At 43.5% G+C, this 24836-nt stretch overlaps 1 protein-coding gene across 2 annotated transcripts in view; it reads left to right on the top strand.

The window, feature by feature from the left end:
- Positions 1 to 24836, top strand: part of LOC111863425 (AF4/FMR2 family member 4) — a 460597-nt gene that overhangs the window by 35866 nt on the left and 399895 nt on the right. Inside the window, exon 1 of one of the 2 annotated variants that reach the window (XM_033751058.1) lies at positions 15958 to 16018. The exons of the other annotated variant lie outside the window; for it this stretch is intronic. The gene's annotated coding sequence lies outside the window, so the exon portion shown is untranslated. Of the gene's footprint in view, positions 1 to 15957; positions 16019 to 24836 lie in introns of those variants that run through there. 2 annotated transcript variants of the gene reach the window in all.

A 24836-nucleotide genomic window follows, 5' to 3' on the forward strand; every position in this document is an offset into this window, starting at 1 on the left:
TGAAATTGGACAGTAAACCGTAATAATGATACGGTTGTATCTTTAGCTCATATGTATTTACTTATCTTATTCAGGAGCAATAAAAGAGCATTTAAAGCGTAGGTTTACAACGTGGAATGTTGCAGTTACTTTTAAGACACATCATGTGATAAAACAGAGCAGACAGGTCAACATTCGTATTAACTATTGACGTAGTATCCGTTGTAGGTAATCAGCAGGTTGATATAGCAATAAAGGTAATGTTTGCCTCATTTATAGCGTACTTTCCTAAAGTCCACGCATGCCATCTTCTTGTCTGTGTATCTGTGTATCGTTCCCTATTAATTTCGGGAAACCAGAACAAGTCTTTGAAACTTGCTACGTGTATCATGGCACCTAAGCTCATCTGAAGGCGTACTCTTAAACGGCTGCCGATAGTCTGTCTGTATGTCAGTGTTGCTAGGCAACGTTGCTGTAAAACGTTACCGCTGCAATGAATAGACACGCAACAATACTAACACAGTCAATAAGTTGGTGGAATGGCCGCAAAGCGTCGTACGGGAATTTACTGCCAGTATGTTACAGCAATGTTTTTGACATCTATATCAACGTTGGCAGGCTTGCATAGCGGCCAACGGCAACTATTTTGAGGGTCGATGTCAATCTGCGTAAGTGTATGTCAATACCTTGTAATATGATGAGATAAAACCACATTCCTCGAACTTAATGACTGTACCACGTCTAAGATTTGTTGGACACTTCGTTCTGTGTGCGGTGCATGTCGTAACAAAGGAGAGTCTGTGGGCCTGCCTGTGTATCCCCTTATTGTTACTAGGTAACGGCTCAGTAAACACGTTCCCGTGGCTATGAGGAAATGTTAGAGGCGCCGTTTTCTGCGCGATCCATGTCGTATCATGGAAGTAGGCGAATAGTTGTTCCCAGAACTTCTTGTTAATGAAGCACAGCACCATGAGTGCTTATGGGAAATGAAGCCGCACGTATTCTGAAACTCAGGACTAGATGGAGGCTAGTTGTAGCTTCACTCGCCGGCCGCTTTATCCATGTAGGAGAAAGTCGTTGGATTATGATGTGTGTTGAAGTGTTCTGGCCATGAAGAATGGACTGTTGACCACAACAAATGAGCAATCTTGACCTACATATGTTGTTCTGTCAGAAACCGCGTGGACTGCAGGCCCTGATCTGGTTGTGTCAGCCTCGTGTCCGTGATACGAAAGCGATGCTGGTGGTAACCTAGTCCTGGGATTTCGAGTCTCCTTATGCAGATCAGAGAGAGGTAATTGATATGGACACATTCAAGAATGTGAAAGGCGAGCCTGAATCTCGCAGTCTGCCGGAGTAGTAGCAGGAATACTGGTCCATTTCCGCAATAAAAACAAAATCCAAAGTAGGTCATCAGGGAACGGTTTTCATTCCAGAATTTGGGGAATTGGTTCAGGACTATGTTAGGTCTTCTTAGATATCACCACGTTCGTGCTAACTAACTCTATGAAGGAGAGTCATTCTCGAGAAGCTAATATTTGTAGAACCAGTCAAAAAATTTCTCACATTTTATGGAACCAGAATGTTCATTATCTTATTCTTAAGAGCCCACTACCGGTTCCTGTCTTGATCCAGATTAATCCAGGCCACATTCCTCAGTATTCGTTTTTTTTAATATCCACTTTTTGCCCACTTTCCTTGTTTTGAAAAAATGAAAGGAGGCGTATGATTTCATCTGGGGCACGCGGTAACGTGGTTGGTTGAGGCACTCTGCTACAAGCATGCAAGGTCGCGGGTTAGATTCCCGATGAGATCATTGGATTTTTCAGATGACCTAATCCTTTCAGCCTCACTATTCCCCTGGGGTTGACTCAGCCTCTAACAGAAATGAGTACCAGGAATCTTCCTGGAGATGAAGGATAACCGGCGCGCAAGGCTGACAGCCTCACCACCATCTGTGAGCCGATTGTCTGGAAAGTGTGGGAGCCTCGATGTCTCACAACCCTATGGGTCTCCACGGTCTGTTACAGGGATAGCTTTACCTTTTTGTGGGTTCACCTGTTAATCTACCTCTGTGTCTGTCTCTCTGTGTGTCCCTCCTTACTTTTTTTAGGCCTTATGATAGTACCTTGCTCTCTGTGTACCCCACTAATTTTTCCATTTTATATGCGTTCCTTATATCAGAGGAAAACAGACGATTAATTCTTCCCGGAACTTCTTGTAATATTATGCTCCCATGTACACCTAGCCTTTCTTATTGGACTATTTCTATCATGTTTTCGCACCAGAACTTGGAATGTATTTCTCTTTTTTCCAATGCGTGCTGCGTGCCCCGCTCATCTCATACTCGAATAGTAGTTTAAAATGCTCTTACCGTTGATGTGGCTTTGAAATGAGTGATTGGCTAATTGGTTCTTGGTATTTACTATTCACATGCATTGGTTAACACCGTGGATGGTTCCGAAGGATGAATTGGAAAGGATGTAGAAGGTCTTTCTCATGGTCGTTTTAAAATATGATTTAGCGAGATATGACGAAATTTGACTTTAAATCCGTTTCCATTTTTATAAATAAGTAATCCTATTCTCTGCCCCACACTGTTTGAGAGATTAAGTGTTAATAAGAAAACAGTGATATTACTAATGTAGTAACATCTTCTAGTTTATTTGGGACGCCGGTCACAGTGGCCGCGCGGTCTAAGGCATGAACTGTATTCCCTCGCTCGGACGCTGGGATTGTGGGTTCGAATCCCACTCGGGGCATGGATGTTTATTATGTGTATACGTTTATTCTGTGTTTGTGTTTTCTTGTGTGTATTTAGAGGCCTTGCGACGGTGTGATCCCCCGTACAAGGAGTTCTACCGTCTGTGAAAAATGATTAAGAGACCTGGGCCCTGAATGGGCTGGAAGAACCATTGAAAGAAAAACTTCATTTGTTACGGACCCTTAGATAATGACGCTAATTATGAGTAAATATGCAAACTTCTTTATGTGAGGTAACATGATTTAAGATTCGTGAACAAATGTCGCAGCAAGATACTGCTAATTCATATTCTTTAAATTATGTTTACCGTTTAACGACACTGTCAGTAGGTCAGACTGTGTAACGTTAAATGGCGTGATGTTCAGTCAATAATGAAGTAGATGGATGTGGAAGGAACCGGTCTCGGTCTGATATGAGGTAATTTCCTGACAGTTGCCCGCGAGGATTGAGGAAAACCACGAAAATATCAGTCAGGATATCCGATGTCTCAGCTGAGATTCGATCAAGGCATTTTTCAGATATAAATCAAAAGCTTTGCCGCTTAAGCCAACGTACTCATTTTGTTTATTCGAATTATTTATTTTTATATATTCGGGTTTCAAAAAAAGTGGTAGTAAGTGCGTGAGCTATGAGATGTAACATAATAGGTCTCATGATCGCGAATAAGAAAGTCTTGGCGTATAAGAAGTACCGCGATATGGAGAAGCGTAATTCCTAATACTCATATATTGTGACATGACGCCCGAAAGTCGGAATAATGAAATCAGAGGAGACGTCAGTTTATAGGCTATTATTCGGTAAACATATTCCTGCGGAAACGAATGCTCAAGCAACAACGCAATAAACACGCCTTCTCAACAATAGAGAGGCTGTGTTTTCTGCGTGGTCTGTGCCGAGGGGTTGTAAAAGGTACAAATCGTTAGTCAGTTGAGTTTTGAGACGTCAGTCTGTCAGGATATGAGCTTGGGAGTAGAGGAAGTAGAATTGAGTCCAGTTCCAGGGTTGGCAGATGCACCATAGAATTGAGAGAGTAAGCAGTCGAAGATGATTAGACTGTGCATGGAAGACTTTGTGTTCCCTGCAGTGATAGTGAGACTGTTATAAATCCGTTGCCAGGATACGACTAGTGAAGACTGAGAACCCTAGTGCGTGTGTAACGGTGAACTGTAAATTGCTGAAATTAATGATGGCGCTTTGTTACCTGTAGTCCCGAGTTGAATGTATTGTCAGTAAATCCAATCATCCAGTCCAGAGCCCGTTTATAAGTCACACAAAACCCCCCTACACGGCACAATATTATGGCATGTAGGCCCGTTGTTAGGCAGGGACAGCGAAATAAGCAGCTACACAACAGCCGTTGCTACGTAATAATGTGGCATTTTGTCACATATGCTTCAGCTAAACTCTCACCAACGATCTCTCCTTTTTAAAAATCGGAGTCTCCCACTTTACGATTCTTTCACACGGACTATTACTCAACACAATCGCAAATACACTTACACGAGCACTACAGAGTGTAAACAAACGGTAGCACATTCATTGTAGCCAACGCAATCAAATTCTGTTCCTCAGTTCCTCGTTTCCAGTATTTTGTCCATCCCATATATATATATAGGAATTAGAGTAGCCTCTTAACACGACGAAAGATACCACTTGTATAACGGTCCGCATTCTTTTCTTTGGCAAATTTTTTTGCTACTGTCAGTTTAACTAACATGCAGTTACAGGTGGGAATGCTTGTTGAAAAATAATTTCTCGAAGGTCGCGGAGGGAATACTGAGTTAATTTCTGCATATTAATTTGTTTCCAGTTTGATTATTGTTGTCTTGTTTGCTTATTACTGTTGAATTGCGTTCGTGCAGGCAACTATTGACAGAGAGGCGTGTGTGCAGTGGCGTCACTTAGTGAAAGGAAGTAGAGGTGATTGTACCAACTCTCAAGTCATTGTGTGTTAGAAGATGTATTTGCCCTCTTTACCTTGCGCCATGGAAATTAGCGATAGGCAGAATTCCTTACGAGAGACTGATCCCTCGAGTAGGGAGGAGATCAGGTAAGGTTTTAGCAACTTCCTCCCTAACTGAGCAATCGGGGAAAGTAAATAATATTCGAAGAGTCTTGTCGTGGCCTTAAATTATTTAACGCTATTGGCGTACGGATAGAGAATGAGGTAGCCTTCCCTATTTGATGTACTATTTCAGAAACTTCTAAATGGACTGAGAAAAACCACGAAATAAATTCCTTAAGAACGAGAGATGAAGGTTCTTTTTCTTTGGGATATCTTACGACGCTAAACTATATAGCGTCGGATGATTGATGACTTGGGAAAGGATTTCTAGAAGGAAGAGTTTTCAGTCAGACTGAGGTTCTACGCCTGCATATGCCTGGAAGGACTGAGGAAAGCCACGAATACCCTAAGGATATCCAGTATTCTGGCCTAGATTCTAACAGAGCAACTTCAGAATAGGAGTCTGAAATTTTACCGCCACTCGAACCCCCTCGATGAGATATTGTTTCACGCCCGTATAAAATAACAGGTGAGGTTACAGCTGTGCATGTTTTAAAATTAGGCTTTTACGCACGACATGGAAAGATTTTGTCGAAGTAGACCTGTGTCTCTTATAAGATATTCAGACGTGCATGTAAATTTGTAAAACATGTCCGTCCACTTTGAGTCAAATTTGTATTTAGACAAATTTTCTGGATATAATTGTCGATAAGAAATTGTTTCGAAACCGAGTAATGTAGCACAACAATCATCACTTTTCTATATTGTATATGAAGGAAGTTATTTTTGGCCAAATTGGGTACACACTGATCACAAGAGTGTCAAGAAGCCTTAACACGCGCATTTTCTAGTCCTATATTTTTAGTCAGTTATGTAACTTCCCGTATATTTCTTTTATATTTAAGACGTATGAATGCCACCTACATAACCCCCTACTTATAATAAGACAGTTTAACATAATTACATAATATATTATTTAAATAAAATTATAATTGTGTTATAAAAGGTTAATCTATCCCTGTAAAAGACCGTGAAGGCCCACAGGGTTGTAAGACATCGAGGCTCCCACATTTTCTAGACAGTCCGCTCACAGATGACGGTAAGATTGTCAGCCTTACGCTCCGGCCACCCTTTACCCCCCCAGGAAGATTCCTGGTACTCATTTCTTTTAGAGGTCGAGTGGACCCCCAGGGCCATAGTGCGGGTGGAAGAATTAGGTAAATCGAAAAAATCCACCTAATCGGGACTCGAATCCGCGACCTGCCGGCTTGTAGCATAGTGCTTCCACCAACTACGCTACCGCATGTCCCGTAATTGAATTATGGTTAACAAAGTGATACACAAAATTATAAGAATGGGAAATGGCCTGTTTGTCTCAAATTAAATACACAAATGTGTCACGCAATGGAAAGTTTTTGTGTTCGGATTTGGAACCAGCATATCAAGACTAATTTTATAAGTTTTGTTTTACGTTACCAGTGCCATGTTGACTAGCGCTATCAGAACATGTTCTTGTGCTGCTGGTTACGGCAAGCGTTGTTTGGAAACGTGCCTAAAATATATGTTATGGAACAGCTCATAGAGATTGTAATCATGTTAGCTGTGTCGGTGACGCTTCGGTCTCAATGACATCAGATAACTCGATGTGGTACAATTGTGGCTTGCCGATGACAACTGCTATAATTGAGTCAACGAAAGAATCGACTCAGCGTGTCTTCCCCCACTACCATCAGTCCCCGCCGTCTAAGGCCATACAATGTGGGGGCGGGGGCAGGCATGCGATTTTTACCTCCACTACCATTGTGTATTCTTTCGTTGACTCTACTGTAGAAGGACGTTCCTCACCACGTCTTGCTATCACGACAGTGTTTCTAAAGCAATCGTCAGGTCCCTTAGGGGCCAGGATTAGATTGTAGTTTGCATTGGACATTATGCTGTAAGAAGCCCTGTTTGAATCTAGGACCATTGATTTTGCCTCGGAGCTTCGAAAGGACTCGTGGATGCAACGTTCCTCTGGGATCAACAGTCTAGAGCTACATTATCTCTGTAGCACGTACAACTGTTTCGCGTAGGATTGTCGTATGGCTTATTAATCCCTCATGATAGAGCGCACGTCTGTCGCTGGCTGTTCTCTCTAAACTTACGTTGACCGGACAGAATTTTTAGTAGCCGTGTGCTGCATTCATGCGCTTCTGCCAATGCAGTGATCACAGCCCACGTAATATACAGGCGCTATGACACGGTTATCTTCGGAAAGAACCTCGACTCCGATATCGAGTTTTTATTCTGGTTCGGTTTCTTCTTCACGTACTTAATCGTGTTCAACAAAGTAGTACTTTACTTCGCGTTCTTTATGTTATTAAGGCGTTATGAGCCTTATTCTCTGGTTGCCTGGACTCCAGCATGAATCTGCGCAGCTTCATGTTGATCGAGTCCAAGTAGTGTTGCTTCCTATCGGATTACTTGAAGTAGATTTTAATGTGGCATCGCTAAGAACAGGTTAAATTAGGGTAAAGTAGTGTAAGATATTAGTTTAGTATGTGGAATTGCGTCCTTGGATTGAATTTAACCAGATTTTAATGTAGGACCTAATGTTATTGATTTAGACTTTGTTTCCAATATTTGTTAACGTTATCCCTATTTTGAGTACTTAACAGATCTTTCGCGGAACAAGGGTATCGACATTAACGTAATTTATATCTTACAGAATCATCTGGCGTTGTTCCCGATGTCGTTACGAACAGTTCTGTATTTTTATGATAATTTACTCTCAACAGTTTTTTTCCCCCCTTTGACATTACAACCCCAATTTGGGCCTTGGCCTACCTCCATGAAACTCTTCGTTTCACTTCGGTTTACTAGATATTAGACATTCGGTAGAATTTTGGGCGGGTGATCAGCTCGTCGCAAGGCCTCTTACCTGTACACAACACAGGAAGACACACATACACACGAAACATCCATGCCCTGAGTGGGATTCGAACCCACGATCCCGGCTTCCGAGCGAGCGAAGACAGTGCACAGCCCTCGGCTCCCGTGACCGGCCTCTCAACAAATTATCGTCATCAAAAGCAAGTACTCCGTTCAGTCCATTCTGTTCCACAAAGCCCTTCTTAATTCTCTTGGGATTTTTTGATGTCATATTTTAGAGGAGAGAAAAAAATCGAGGTGTATAAAACATAATTTCGTTGTAAAGTATCAGATAAGTGATTACATATGCCACCTCCTCTTCGACACGTTATTTCGTTGGTTTCTCTTTGAAGAAAACTGCAACAACGTGTAAAGCATATGTTTTGTGTCACCCGGTGCGGATTGTAAACTGCAACTAGTATTGACTGGACGGTGAAAGTTAAGTTTTGGTGGGGGGAGGGGATGTAAAAAAAGACACCTGCGTTTTGTTGGTTACGTTGTGCTCAATAAGAAAATTACGCTTTCACATTTCTGTATGTTGTCTGTACCAGGGAATTATAAGCCAAGATTCAGTCAATCCACACGAAGCTACGGGACCATCGTTCTGAGTAACGAAGAACTGAACGTATGACGTGGCGGAACCCGCCATTTTGTTGTGCTCATTGGGTACATTTTGAATATCCTATATGGAGACGAAAGCTGCAGTTTTTCCTTCTTTGGCATTCGCTCCCACCCGACCCTTCTACACGTATATCTTATAATGATACTTGTACTTCCGTTTTCGGGATTTGGAGCAGCACAGTCGGTATACGGACTAGTCTGCGGACTGAACAAGTGAGGAATCGGAGTTCGAGTCCTAGCAAGGACATGAGATTGTTGTCCCCACAGCGTCCAGGCTGGTTCTGAGACGTACCCAGTGGATAATGGGGGCTGTTTCCTTGGGGAAGAGCGGCTGGGGCATGAAGCTGACCACTCACATCATTCGTTGACATTACGTATACATGGAGCTACACCTCCGCCCCTCATACGTCTTGATGGCGTTGTGCTGTAATTGAGCACAAGGAAAATTTTATATTTTACTTCCTTTTTTTGCCTACTTTCATTAATTTGTAAAGGAAGGCTTTTGAGATTACCTTGTTGTCCGTCTCTCTGTGTATCCGTCTGTGCCTGTCCATCTGTTTGTGTATCCTCCCCAATATTTGTTGGTTGGCTTATGAGATCACCTTGCTGTTTGTCTCTTGTCTGTGTATCCGTCTGTGCCTGTCCATCTGTTTGTGTATCCTCCCCAATATTTGTTGGTTGGCTTATGAGATCACCTTGCTGTTTGTCTCTTGTCTGTGTATCCGTCTGTGCCTGTCCATCTGTTTGTGTATCCTCCCCAATATTTGTTGGTTGGCTTATGAGATCACCTTGCTGTTTGTCTCTTGTCTGTGTATCCGTCTGTGCCTGTCCATCTGTTTGTGTATCCTCCCCAATATTTGTTAGTTGGCTTATGAGATCACCTTGCTGTTTGTCTCTTGTCTGTGTATCCGTCTGTGCCTTTCCATCTGTTTGTGTATCCTCCCCAATATTTGTTAGTTGGCTTATGAGATCACCTTGCTCTTTGTCTCTTGTCTGTGTATTAGTAGTTAATGGTTTGTTTGCCTACGTTTTGTGAGATGCATAGGTTCCATAACGTCAAATGGTAGAATAATTTGACGTTTTTGTCTTCTGTAGTTTGTGTTTTCTTACGCGCGTACGTTAGGTAACATCGAATGGAGAAATTGTCGTTTGAAGATAAACTGGGAAGAGGGTGAAAGGAAGGAGTAACTACCGTGTTAACCCTAAGTTCCGGCTCTAATCCGTACAGTGCCAAGTCGATACTTTGGATTGTCAGAGTAGCTTATCTTTCAGTTGTAAATCATAAAGGATACATAAAGTCTCCCTAAAAACTTCGTAAAACGTTCCTGAACGGTTTTTGGCTGTGTAGTTCGTATGAAATGCCAACAGATATCGCATGCTGTCAGATGTGTAGGTTTCTGTAAAGATCGATATTTTCGATACTTCGCATTTATAGTGTTAAAGTACGGCCGAATGTCGGTGTCTTGTTTCGTATTCGGGAGGTTCCGGGCTCAGATCCCGAACCTGAGGCAGGTTATCCTGACTGATGTTTTTAATGATCGTGTTTGTTCCGAAAAATTGCAGGATAGGACCTCAAACTTGACCACTATCGCCATCCTTGTTTTGCCTCAGAGTAATCCTTAGAACATGTACTTATTGTGAATGAATATTTGTTCTATTCGTTAAGTAAACTCCAGCTTGGAAATGTGTATATTTTCTTGAAACAGTGAGCTGTTACTTCTAATGGGAATTAGTACATTTTATTTGAAGTAATTTTCGAGATCAAGACTGCGGGACAAAAAATAGAGACATCCTACAGATTCTTCTACCATATGGCAAAATGAAAATATGTATTTTGGAAGGACAGTAACGGACCATGATTACATTCATGGAGAAATGAAGAGCAGATTAAATTCTTGCTGTTATTCAGGTCGAGGCTTGTGTTTAATTTCGTAACAAGCTTATTTTTTTACGGTGAGGATTTGTTAGCCCCACGCCCAACTCCCAAGCTGGAGGACCAACCCTTGTCGGATGTCCACGACTGCTTATTCAGTATATTGGCAGCTTTCCTCCAAACCTGGAGGTCGTCTCCTCCATCCGCAACCTGAGGACGCGCCATACCGTGGTGACAAGGGATCCACGTAATTGATCTGGCTCAGGATAGGGACCAGTGGAGGGCTCTTGTGAACACGGTAATGAACCTTCGGGTTCCATAAGCTACTGAGAAATTCTTGAGTAGCTGCAGAATTGGGGGCTTCTCCAGAAGAGCTCAGCTCCATGAGTAAATAAGTAAGTAAAGTAAGTAATATTCAGTTCACAGTTCCTTTCTGCTATAAAAAAAAACGTAAAGATGAAAATATGCAACGCTCTTATTTTACCTGTAATTTTGTAAGGGTGTTTAAACTCTGTAGTCTAGTGGTCAGAGTTCCTGGCTACAGATCTAGAGGTCCGGGTTTAATTCCCCGAGCTACAAGATTTTTCTGAGAAGTAGTGGGTCTGGAACAGGGTCCACTCAGCCAGGTGATGATAATTGAGGAGCTATTTCAAGGAAATAGCGGCTCTGCTCTAGGAAACCGAAATTAACGGCCGTGGGGATTCGTTGCACTGACCACGCGACATCCTCTATCCGCAAAAGTTGTCACTAACTTCGCCGACAAACGGCGGTCGCTCGGTCGGTATAGTTCGTTTGCGGACTAAAACCACGGGGTTTGTTTGTTTGTTGAAATGTTCTCTTGCACTGAGGAAAGAACATGGATTGGCGACGTTTGAGAAGAAGGTACTGAAGAAAATACTTGGACCCAAAAGGGAGAGAGTAACAAGAGATTTGAGAAAACTTCGCAACGAGAGGCCTCCAAATTTGTATTCTTAATAAAACATTATTGGGATGATCAAATCAAGGAAAACGAGATTGGAGTGGCATGTAGCATGAGAGAGAACAGAGATGTATATAAAATCTGAAAGGAAGAAGCTTGATTGACGACACAGGCTTAAATGGAAGGGTTGTGTGAAAACGGATCTTAAGGAAACAGGGGTTTAGGTCACGAGCTTGAGTCATCTTTAGGATTTGAGGTTTCCACAGCGGTGGTTATGAAGGGTTCTTTCTTTCTTCTGGGATGTGGCGCCATGTAGTCCGGTGGAAGTCAACCTACGTTTCAGAGGAACGTGTCGCTTCCATCTTCAACGTCGAAGGATAAACCAAGTAAGAAACCAGCACGAAGCAGTAAGCAAGCAGAGTTCCTTCGAAACGTCCGTTTACTTTCAACGGACTAAACGGCGTTATATCTCAGGAAGATTCCTCTTATTCATGATGAGAGAGTCCACTAGCGAGTTTGTGTGAACATTCCATGAAAGACATGAAAGACATTTATTGACTGAGCGCCTGTTGTTGTGTGAAGAAGGATTCTGCTCTGTGGAGTTAATAGATCCGGGATAGCTCAGTCAGTAAAGCGACTGGGTTCTAGCAAGTCGACCTTGGTCAGATTGCGGGTAAGGCCAGCCATTTTTCTCGTTGTCAGCCTCCAGTGCAGTGGGTCTTGCCTCGGGTGTAAACTAGCTGTCACTTTGGCCACTCACCTCCATGTAACTGCTGAGGTTAGGCATGCGCAGGGCTTAGCCTCCACGCCATCTATATACCGTCACGACGTGGTGCGTGGACACTGGTGAAACTTTTCCGTTACTTATGATTGAAGATATGAATAGGCAGTGGACTACGTAAAGCCAAGCATGTAAAACTGGCGGCCCGTGGTTCGCATGCGGCCCAGGAGATGCTTTGTTGACAGCTCTCAAGCAGTCAGTCGTACCAAAAGCCATTGCGGCCCGATTCTTGTTTTCCCCATGTTAAGACCATGGATTTTCCATGTCGTAAGACGTTTAGGGGCGGGGGTGAGATGCTAAGCTAATAGCCGACTGTTTGGTACGAATTTCCCACCTTAACTTGCAGACACTATAGTTCAATAGGTATTTTAAGAACAACTACGAGTATTATAAACAAAGAAAACTCCGTGACCTGTAGTCTGCAAGCGAACCATACCGACCGAGCGACTGCCGATTGTCGGCGAAGTTATTGCCAACTTTTGCGGATAGAGGGTGTCGAATGGTCAGCGCAACGAATCCCCACGGCCGTAAATTTCGGTTTTCTAGACCGGAGCCGCTATTTCCTTGAAATAGCTCCTCAATTATCCTCAGGAGGCTGAGTGGACCCCGTTCCAGACCATCTACTTCTCAGAACATGTGGTAGAGCCGGGAATCGAATCCGGACCTCTGGATCTGTAGCCAGGTACTCTCACTGCTAGACCACAGAGGCGGTCCATCTACGAGTATTAAGTAAGGAAAATGAAAAGCCAACACAGCAGCTGTAGTTTTCCCCTAGAGGCAATTATCGCTGATGGTGAGAAATTACTGTAATGAAGTCCTGCACTCCAGTGCTGCCCATTTCCTTGCCGGTAAAGATTATTCTGTGAAGACATGGGGATTGGTACTCGACACTAGATGGAGGTGAGTGGTCAGCTTCGCGTCCCTGTCACATTACCCCTGGGTACCAATTGAATAGGCGGCTGGATGTGCCCCAGAATCAGTCTGGACGCTGTCATTTCTTACTGGTCAAGCGGTTTTGTAGCAGATTAGATCGTCAGGGCCTTATTTAAAAAAGGGAAATGCAAAGTGTCACCTGGTAATGAATTAGGCACCAAATCGTGAAGACGTTTAAGAGACGTAATGTTAACCTCGGGAATAGACGGAGGTTAGTAGTCAGTATGACTCCCCAGTCACTTTATCACCTGGGAAAATAGCCCCCGTACCTATCGGATAGGACGTTGGTTGAGCCCCAGAGCCAGTCTGAACTTCTGACCTCCAATACCGGGAGTCAGACCTTGATTCTGCCGCCGTTCAGCCCGTCGTCCATCGCTACACCGACTGAGCTGTCTCGGATCTCCGTTGTATTTGATAGGAAGCACAAAATGTAAGAGGAGGATCCGTGTATTTCAGGACAAGTCGAAGTGCACTACTTTATCTCTACGGTTACACATGAAGAGCCGGGGTATAGCGACTGCTTACGGCTGGACGGCAGAGAGGTCGGCGTTAAGAGTCCTGGTAAGGGCAAGATTTTCTCCTCTGCCCGTCTTCCAGACAGGCTCTGGGATCCACCCATCCTTCTTTGCAATGGGTACCGAGGGATATTTCCCCTGGGCAAAGCGACAAGGGTGTGAAACTGACCACTACCCTACGCCTTCATGGAGAGGTGCTAAATTAGTTAAGTACAGGGACAACCTAACCTTTACCTTCACAGTGTTCCATTTGCCAACAGCAGTTATGAAGATTACAGCAGAAATCCTTATGAAACATAATAAGGAAATGTATGACATGTTCTAGCCGATCACAGTGGCCGCGCGATCTAAGGCGTGAACCGTCTTCACCCGCTCGAATACTGGGATCGTGGGTTCTAATCCCACTCAAGGCATGGGTGTCTGTGTGCATTTATTCTCTGTTTGTGCTGTTCTGTGTGTAGGTGGCAACCTTACGACGGGCTGGTCCCCATCCAAGGAGTCCTACCGTCTGTGTAATAGATTATGAAACTAAAAAAGCGGCCAAGGCCCGCAAGGGCTGTAAATGCATAGGTGACACGTTGTAGGAAAACTGTCAATTGAAATCCATGTTAAAACCCTTGCAAATGCATGTGTGTATATACGCGCGGCTGATAAGGGAAGCAACAGTGGAAACGAGTTATGCCTTGTCTCATTTAATTGCATCATACAGTAAATCTTTGGGACAGAAGGTCTGCTTATGTAAGTCGAGTGATACTGCGAAAAATGTTCCATTATAAAGGAAGAAATTAGAACATGAAAGAACATTAATCTCAGTAGGAATTGGAGCGCAGTGGCTGAACGCGTCATTGACTTTGCCAGTGATTTGAAATATAAATTAAAAATACTTAGTAAAGAGTTTCAAGGCTGTGCTGTAGCAGTTTCAGTTCATTGTGGTACTTTTGACGACATTTGCTGTAAACTGAATAAGATTCTTGACAAGTATGAACTCCCACTTAAGAAACTTCTGTGCCTCGTGACAGATGATTCTCCTTCAGTGAGTAGTTCCAAGAATGATGTGGGAAAATTGGACGGAAAACTTCACAGTTTTCATTTGCTTAATTCACCATGAACTAGTGTGTAGTAAAATAGTAAAAACTAAAGCACGTTTTGAAACATGCAGTATTAATTGTCAACGTACGTGACCGACGTAGGTAGGTGGGTAAATAGACAGACAGGCCGCGCCATAGCTCAAACGGTTAGTCGCTGGCTTCCCACCTCGGCGGGCCGGGGTCTGGTCAAGTGAGATTTTTGATGGATAAAGTGGCGCTGTGGCGGGGTTTCTCCGAGTATTTCGGTTTCCCCTGCCAATCTTCATTCCACCGAATTCTACATCATCATAATCACCTGGGTCAGGCTACAATAGACCAACCAGTGGCCGCCGTGCCAGGTGGACCCAGTTGGACTCCACCCCCCCACTAAGCGAATTAAAAAAAAAAGATTGCAGCGTTAAGCGTTATAAGACCTACGTGATTTAGAGTAGTTAGTTAGTTTAGAGGAGTTAAAGTAGTTAGACCCTGCAGCATCGAATGGTTGGATGATAGATGAATGTTGTATTGCGAGGGAGAGTCAGTAAATAGGTCACAGATGGAAGTAAGACAGCTGTGATCGACGTAATAGGTTTTCTGTATGTATCACTAGGTAGCAGCACAGTCCAGCTTCATGACAGTCTAGGTGGCAGACGCGCATGTTCAGAGTCTGCTTTCAGTAGTCAAAATGGTGATCGTGCTTGAGGAGTATAATACCGAATAGCAACGTTCTGTTGTGCGTTTTTTGTGGGAAAAAATGTCTCAGTGCAAAGGATATTCATAAAGAAATGTTTCCTGTTTACTGTGGGAAGTATTTGTCGAGTGAAGCGGTTCACAGCTGGGTAGAAGACGTTTTACTGATGACGAAGAGGTTGAAACGGAGGTGTTAAAGTGGCTGAGCCAACAGTCAAAAAATTTCTATGCTGCAGGTTTCGACGCACTGGTAAAGACAAGTCTTATGAATGTTGATGGAGGATATGTCGAGAAATGAAATATTTTTTCCAGGTTCGAATATCGCATGTTTCACGTTTTATATCTATTTATGACCTATTTACTGACTTTCCCAGGCAGAAAAGATTTGGAAGGCAGCGCTCCCGGCCTAATCAAGGTATTATCCAGGCATTTGACTTGAGGGACTGAAGAAACTTACGAAAACTATCAGGATAGCCTTTGTCTCAGCCGAGATTTGAAGCGAGTACATACCGAATAGAAATGCAGAACATTATCGCTACGCCAGTCTGTATGGTGTAAAGATTTTTGTGTCTCTCACCACAAGAATAATTCAGTCATTTCCAATAGTTGCTATATATACAGCATTTATAAGAATTAATGTTACTCTCTTGACATGTAATAGTTGCTTGTGGGCCGTCTGCTAGTGCGTATAGAGGGTGTTTACAAACATTGACTGACACATCGAGTGAAGTACAGTCGGATGGCGGGTGGCTGGCTGCAACAGATGATAAGATTGCTGTGTCACTCCCTTAGGAGTGTGCAGGGGTGCCGTTAGGAACGCACAGCCAACTCAGACATGACGCCCAACTGACGGCTGTCCCAGTCGTCAAGAGGCCATTTGTCTTGTGTAGTGACCTTCAGTACTGCAGAGCTTGTGTCAGCACTGCACCACGGACGGAGGAAGTATCGCTGGGCCGCAGTGGTTAGTACGCTATTTTGTGCCTAAGAGAGCCGGTGCACGGTGAAATTTCAGGATATTAGGTCTTCCTTACAAAAGAGAAACGGGCCTCGCGTGTTAAAGTCATGTTTATTCGTCTGTCTGCCTGTAACCGATTTCCAAGGCCGAAACATTTGGACAGATTTTGTGTTCAATCGAAATAGAAGACATCCCATCCACTGTAAGTTTGTCGAGGAGTTCCAATTTTCAACCATATATATCCATAATAAGGCTTACTTTGCATATGACCTTAAATTGAGTTTTTCATGTGGCTTATAAACCTTTTAATAGAAGTAAAATTCGGTATGGGGACTTCACCGACATTGTTGGGCTATTTCGATTTTCAGCCATAGTACGAGTCTTTCGGGGGGTGGGTACAGTTAGTTGAGACGCTATGCTACAAGCCGGAAGTTCGCGGGTTCGATTCCCGATGAGATTGTTGGATTTTTCAACTAACCTAACCCTTCCAGACGCATTATGGCCCTGGGGTCGACTCACCCTCTAATAGAAATGAGTACCAGGAATCTTCATGGGAGTAAAAGGCGGCCGGCGCATAAGGCTAACAATCTCACCGCTATCTGTGAGCCGATTGTGTGGAAAATGAAGGAGCCTCGACGTCTCGCAACCCAGTGGGAATCCACGGCCTATTACAGTGACATCTTTACGTTTTTTACGATAGGAGGTTGGAGAAAACGGCACAGTGAGGAGCTTCATAACTTCTACTCTTCTCCAAGTATAATTAGAATGATCAAGTCAAGGAGGATGAGGTGGGCAGGGCTTGTATCACAAATGGGGGAGACGAGGAATGCGTATAGGATATTGGTGGGAAAGCCAGAAGGAAAGAGACCACTGGGAAGACCAAGGCGTAGGTGGGTGGACAGTATTAAATTGGATCTTAGATAGGATGGGATGGTATGGACTGGATTGATCTGGCTCAGGATAGGGACCAGTGGAGGGCTCTTGTGAACACGGTAATGAACCTTCGGGTTCCATAAAATGCTGGGAAATTCTTGAGTAGCTGCAGAATTGGCGGCTCGACCAGAAGGGCTCAGCTCCATGAGGAAGTAAGTAAGTACGAGTATTTCACAATAAGGCCTAGTTTACGTAAAACCGTAAATGGTCTTTTCAAGGTATCACATAAACTTTTCACACAATTTGTTGAAGTCCTATACGGGGAACTTCCGCCAACATTGTTGAGCTATTGTGATTTTCAATCATAGCATTCCATGATAAAGATTAGTTAAGACGTGTATTCTGTAAACCCTTCCCAGTACTCTGGAAATTCTACATGATGGAGACTTCCACGAATTTGCGTTTTAGTATTCTCATTTTAAGTAAGGTTAATAAACTTCAGAGAGCGTCTTTGATTAATTGTGTGCATTGTACAACAGAGTTACACCCTTTCCGGTCTTGTTATGTATCGAGAAACTTCGATCAAACTCGATACTGTAGACCTATGCTGACATATCTTGAGTCGGTTTTGTTAGTACTTCATTAGTTCAGTTCACTTGAAAGACAGCTTTTCTCATGAACTTAAATGAACATTTATGATATATATTTTACTGTTGACAGATTGTGATTAAACTCGGTATCCGCCGTTTTTTTTTATAATTATTTACATTCATTTTAATTCACGAAGGACCTAAACGCAGGTAGTCCCTACTGGCTTATGTCTCAAAGTTTTAAGCTGACGGAATAATGAATGTCTTGGATGAAATTTGTTGCTAAGTAACTATAAATTATAGGTGTCATGTCTTATATGGTATTTGCATAAAACTCACTGATTGCAAGGAAATCGTTAATACTGTAGTATGTAGACCCGTTGCTAAGTAAAGACCCTTTAAAGAACGGTCGTTGCTAGGTAATGACCGCAACAGATTCATAACACACACTAATGTAGTAACTGGTAAACGGTGTTCTGTACGCGGTCCGTACTACAGCTGCGTAACGCAACAATAGAACTGTTAAGAGGTGTTTTCTATGAGGTCCGTGCCGAGTTGTTTTACAAACATAAACAAGAAAAGTTTACACTTAGTTGTGAGACAGCTGCCGGCCAGTAAAGACGTGAACACGGAAGCTGGGGGGAGCTACAGCGTTCGAAGCCGTTACCAGGCGACAACCGGTTAAGATACAGCAGACTGAGAAGACTTAGTGCGTGCTGTAGTTAATTGTAGGGTATATGTGAATCAGCGATAGCGCTGTAGTTGTAGTTACATTCTGTAATAGTTCAATAAATCCATTTACCAATTCAAACCCCATCTAAAGTCACTCTAATCACTTGACGATATAATAAAATTTTCTGTGAAATGCGCGCATCGGAAGAATTGTCCAAGCTCCTGTGACCGCAGTGTGAAATTGCAAGATGGTCCGCTCGATTTAGACCTGTACGACATTGCACACACGTAGAGACATGCAGCTGCCATGCGTAATGAAGATCCCCAAGTGCGTCTGTCTTAGTCTGTCGCCTTCGATTCCTTGTCTTCTTAGAACTAAGACTTTATGACCTTCTTTAACTACCACGAGCCTGAGCGGGTGGTCGCCAGAAATTTTACATTTGGTCACCCTTGGTGCAAACACTAGTTTATTCCAGTTGCAAGAAATAGAGTTCAAGGGAAGTCGGTGAGTCAATACTTGAAACAAAGCATAGCATATGTGACTAGAAACAATTAATTATTTCATTAGCTGTATCGAGCAAAAACATCTGTACACGAAGTGCATACAGTGTAAAATGTGCTAATGAAGCCATCATCTTGTTCTGCTCTTCTCTTTTCATCGCTGAAGGTTTCTGACCTGCTTGGTTATCATAAAGAAAACAATTGTCAGATAACATTACTGTTTATATGTAGGATCTGAGGTTCTCACAGCGGTGGTTAGGAAGAGTTCTGTCTCCTGGGATATAGCGCTGTGTAGGATCTGAGGTTCTCACAGCGGTGGTAATGAAGAGTTCTGTCTCCTGGGATATAGCGCTGTGTAGGATCTGAGGTTCTCACAGCAGTGGTTATGAAGAGTTCTGTCTCCTGGGATATAGCGCAGCCTTCTGGGTAGTAACATAGTGCCTCGTACAGCTACACCACCGCTTGTCCCTTGCGTTTTTTATGAGAAAAATGGATAAATTGTTTTATAACCAAACCTGGATCGGAAGAGACCAGAGGGACACAACCAGAAGAATAGGCGGGAACTCGTGGTTTTCTGTTGTCTCTGAAGTCACCAGAAGTGATTATTTATTTATAATCTATTTAATGATACTGTAAAACTTACCATAATCATATAAGTGTCATACAAAAGTGAGCATAAAAGTAATGTGTTTGGTTAAACAGTGGGTCATGTAGACGTATGGGGGAGTGGAGGCATGACTCCACGCATTCTTAATCCCGGCACTAGATGGAGGTGAGTTGTCAGCTGCACTCCCTGGTCGCTTTACACCGGGGAATGAGCCCCTGGTAGACACGGGATAGGATGCTGGCTGGGCCTCAGAACCGATCTGGACGCCGTCGAGAAGGAAATTTTGCCCCTCCCGGAAATCGAACAGTGATTCCTTGGCCGTCCAGTAATTACCCTAGACATACATACACACTTATTCCATAATTTCTATGAAACGTTTCGAGATTACACAGCAGTTATTTGTGTCTGTTGATATATCTCCTCTCCACCTGTAGCCTGTTGATTACTAAGTTGAAATTCTATTTATATCTAGTTTCCTCGCCCAACTCCCCATTTATCTCATCTGTTTACCGTGTATTATTCAGTCTGAGGCGTGGATGGTACCCTCATTTCGCTGTTTCCAAACTTAAGTTTGTTTTGCTGGAATGACACTTGTGTAACCCACAACATACATGTTTTCACTTTAACTCCGCTAACGACAGAAAGAGAAAGCACAGAAAGTTGATGTATTACAGTTTTAAAGTTCATAGAAATGAGTGAGAGCTGATTACAGTTGCTGCTCACACCAAGATTCATATTGGCCCAGACCGCTCTAAACTGATGTCGCCAGTTGTGATCACGCCGGGTGCTATTTTCTGTTCTCTTCCCCCGTACCGATAGTAGCCTCGAGTTGAAACGACCCATAACCAGTGTGATTCTAAATTATTGTCGGCGTTTCCATGGCCTGTAATTTTCAAGCCGGCAAAAATAAAATAACGCTGCCTACGGAATATGAAAACGTAACTCAGAAAGTTTTATGTGGCAACGGTGTACTCGCCGCATTGATGTCTGGGAGAAAATATGACGTCATTCCTCAAAATGGCGACTGTTCATGAGAAAGCAATGTGCGTACTTCGGTTTTTCGAAACAAAGTCCGTTATCAAAACGCAACGTCGTTACAGAACTCACTGTGGAAAAGATCCACCTTCAGATGATGCTATCCGACGTTGGTTAAAGAAATTTCAAGAGACTGGTAATGTTCTGCACCGAAAAGGAACGGGAAGATCCAGGAAGCGTTTTTTCGAAGCCCACAAAAATTAACTGGGTGAGCTCCTTTGCAGTTAGGTATACCACAAACGACTGTTTGGAGGGTTGTTCATAGCTGCCTTCACCCTCTGCCTACTGGCCACGGAAACCCCGACAGTAATTTAGAATCACTCTATGTTAAAAGGGGCATTTGTAAGGAAAAATGTAAAGGCAAGGTAACCCTGGGCTTAATTAATTAAGCGCCACTTCTTGAACTGTGCTTTAGATCGAGATGAGCGGCGAGCTTCACACCCCGACTGCTTTATCCGCGGGTAGAGAGCCCTGGGTGCCCATTGTATAGGAGGATTTATGGGCCTCAGAGCTGGTCTCGACGTTATAGAGAAGATAAAAACATATTTCCCCTACTGGGAATCGAACCCCGACGCCTCGGTCGAAAAAGAGACGTTGGTGTAGTCCTTCTGAATTGCAACGGCTGAAGCTCGTAACGGTAGCCGAGCGGTCTAAGACATGCACTGTCTTCGCTTTCTCTGACGCTGGAATCTTGGGATCGAATCCAACTCAAGACATGGTTGCCTGTGTACGTTTATTGTGTTTGTGTAGTTCTGTGTATAGGTATCGGCCATGCGACGGGCTGATCCCCCCGTCCAAGAAACTGAAAAACGGTCAAGGTCCAACGGAAGGAATGTAGAGCCATAGAGAGATAGATTGTGTAATTATTAGTAGATAATGAATTGCAAGGAATGTAAATGGAAGCCATAGTTGTAGGATTTGAGGTTCTCGGAGCAATGCTTATGAAGATTTCTGTCATTTGGGCTATAACGCCTAGTAGTACGTTGGAAGTCAATCTACGTTTCGGGTCGAAGAAGAGCTCTGCTTACCGCCGAATTTCCAGGCTAGTTTCTTCCTTGGTTTATTTTTTGAGCCTGAAGATGGGGGTGACATGTTCGTCTGAAACGTCTGTTGTCTTTCAACGAACTACGTGTCGTTATATCTCAGAAGATGGAACATATCGAAGCTGTAATTGCATAATAGGGGCAGATATACAGGATAAAGTGTAGGCATGGGATGTAAAGAATGGAAAATAGTTTGTTTGCATTACCTTATGGCTTACTGTACACATGGAAGAAATCAGCAAAGACTGTAATAAAATGCGGGCGAGCAGTGAAAAGTTAGTAAAGGAATACTGTGCGGTGTGGTCTGGTGAAAGTCAGCCGACGTTTTGGACGTAACTATCTCCTCTCTTCAGTTCCGAAGTGTAAACCAAGCAAGAAACCAGTACTAAGCAGGCAGCAAGCAGAGCTTAATGCTTATTCCTTGCACAGCGTCCTCATCGACACTAAAGACAGCGGCGATGTGTTCTTTCGAGACGTCTCGTTGACTTTCACCAGACTACACAGCGTTATATAGGAGCCGGTTTGCGCCGTCGGTATAACGAATGACTATTGGCTGGACAGTTGAGGTGTCGGAGTTCGAGTCTCGGTGGGGTCAAGAATTTTCTCCAAGTCGTCCAGACCTGTTCTGGGACCCACCCAACCTCCTATTCTATGGGTACCGGGGGTATACCGCCCGGGGAATGATGCACACGACTCACCTCCAATTAGTGCCGAGGTCAAGAATACGTTGATCTGTACATCCACTCCCCCATACGCCTTCGTGGCGTAGTGCTTAATTAGTTACGCACAGGGACAACTTTACTTTTTTACACAACATTATAGGGGCACGCGGTAGCGTAGTTGGTTGAGGCATTATGCTACAAGCCGAAAGGCCGAGGGTTCGAGTCCTAATTAGGTACATTTTTCAATTTACCTAATCATACCAGCCGCACTACGGCCCTGGGGTCGACTCAGCCTCTAACAGAAGTGAGTCCCAGAAATCTTCCTGAGGGGGTAAAAGGCGACCGGCGCGTAAGGCCGACAACCTTACCGCCATCTGTGAGCCGGTTCTCTAGAGAAATGTGGGAGCCTCGACATCTTACAGCCCTATGGACCTTCACGGCCTGTTACAGGGATAGCTTTTCCTTTTAGCTTTTTACCTATACACAACGTTATATCCCAGAAGGTTATACCGCAGTAACACCCCAAACTCTGACGTAATTGTCGCTATTGTTTCCGGTAGGATGTCATTTATGAAATTTATTGAAACTCTGTAATCTGGTAGGATGTTTGCACTTGCAGTGAATGTTGACGGATTAACATGGCAAAGGTAATAAGAGTATTTCGATCTGTTACGAAACAATCCTAAAGAGTGACATATCAAGGACAGTGCCATATGCAAAACAACTAACACGCTGCGGGTTCAGTATAGTCTGCGTCAACAGAAACGAACAGGCTGTTAACGTAAGGACATTTTATTTTTATTTGTGCTTTAATTGGCAACTATTTCAGTGGCTCAGACCGTACAGAGTCAGATGACAGGATGTTGGATAATACTGTGGAAGGAAGAGGCCGTGACATATTTCGAGGCACTAGGAGCCGGGATAGCGTAGTCGGAATAGCGACTGGCTCCGGGCTGGACTACAGAAGGGTAAAAGTTCGAGTCCTGGTAGGGTCAAGAATTTTCTCTTCTACACAGCATCCAGACCGGCTCTGGGGCTCACCCAGCCTTCCTGTCCAGTGGGTACCGGGGGCTCTTTCCCCATGGGTAAAGCGGCCGGGGCGTGAAGCTGTCAAAATGTATCTATACATCCAGTCCCCCATACACCTTCACGGCATAGTACTGGGACAAATTTACCTTTTATATCTCTGCCTATGGCTCTACGGTACTTTTGTTGGACCTTTGCCACTTTTGTTTCTTGATTTTTTACACACTCGGTAGGACTCCCTAGACGACGGATCAGCCCGTTACAAGGCCGCTACCTGCACACACACAGGACAGCACAAACAGAGAATAAGCGCACAGACATCAATGCCTCAAGTGGGATTTGAACCAACGACCCCAGCGTTTGAGCCTTAGACCGCGCGGCTACTGTAATCGGCTATTTTGAGGTACTGTCCTGGCAATTAAATAGATAATCCTAACGACGAGCCACGATAATTCGATCTGTATAGCGAAGGACTGGATGCCTGGGTTCGATTCCCAATTGGGGATAAGAAAAATTTTCCCATATATACAATGTCCGTACCGGCTCTGGGGCTCACCCAGTCTCCTTGCGAATGGATGCAGGTGTTCTTTCCCTGGGAGTAAAGCGACCCGGGTGTGAAGCTGGCTCCTCGCCTCCAACTACTGTTGAGGTTAAGAGTGATGGAGCTGTACCGTCACTCCCTTATGCGCCTTCTTTTCGAAAGTAAATGAGTTCAAAATATTTGCTTGTCATTGTTATTACTTAACAGCAAATTTCACTGGCCCGTTTTGTTTAATAAATGTTTACCAGAGAGGAAATTACAGTTGTATCAAATGACACACAGTTTGATTATATTTTCAACATACTGACACACTCGATATTTCAGGTAACATTGTCGGTATAGGTTACTGAATTAAGACAGTGAGTTACAGTTCGCGACAAAATGTGAAGGTGCATGTTTGTTATCGGGCTAGTAGTTCGGTACCGTAGTCCCTGCACAATCCGAACGACTGGTTCACCTGGTTTCGTGGACTGCAACTGTGTACGCAGAGGTACTCGGTAGAAACTGGGGGCTCTGGCTGACAAGTGCATTAGTCAGTTGAACTCGACTTTTGTCGGTTATGTGCACATAATAAACCTTTTCCCAGAAGCGTGAGGAGTATAAACAACAGCAAGACTAACGTTTTAACTTTTATTCAGCACTTTCTCAAGAGTCGGTTAAACTTTTCAAAGTGTATTCTTTTTCTTTCTTATCCCGATCGACTTTAGCATATTTAAGCGATTTCTTTCCGGGTCTAGAAAACCGAAATTAACGGCCACGGTGATTCGTTGCGCTGACCACGTGACACCCTATATCCGCTAAAATTGGGATTAACTTAACCGGTCGGTATAGTTCGCTTGCGGACTAAAGCCACGAAGTTTGTGTTTAAGTGTTTTTTATTAACAAATATTATTTTTAGTATATACACTAAACGAATTTTTCTGATAACATGTTTGTCGGTACGCACACGATTGGTTTTAGTCCTCATCATTATCATCATCAATCTGTCAGACGACAGCTCCACAGTCTCTTCCAAAACAGTTCCTCCACTTAATGCGATCTAGAGCTTTCTCCTTCAAATGACAGTATCCTCTTCTGTCCCCAAGGTCATCCAGCATCTTCTTACGTCTTCTTCCTCGTCTTCTTGTCACTTCTATCCGCCCCTCTATCTTTCCGTCAATAACTTCTTTTAGAAGGCAGTTTCTGCGTAAAACATGACCAATCCAATTAGCCTTCCGTTTTCTTATTTCGTGTAGGATATTCCTCTGCTCACTGACTCTAATTAACACTTCTTC

This window comes from Cryptotermes secundus, unplaced genomic scaffold, assembly GCF_002891405.2.
Source record: "Cryptotermes secundus unplaced genomic scaffold, Csec_1.0 scaffold964, whole genome shotgun sequence".
NCBI lineage: Eukaryota > Metazoa > Arthropoda > Insecta > Blattodea > Kalotermitidae > Cryptotermes > Cryptotermes secundus.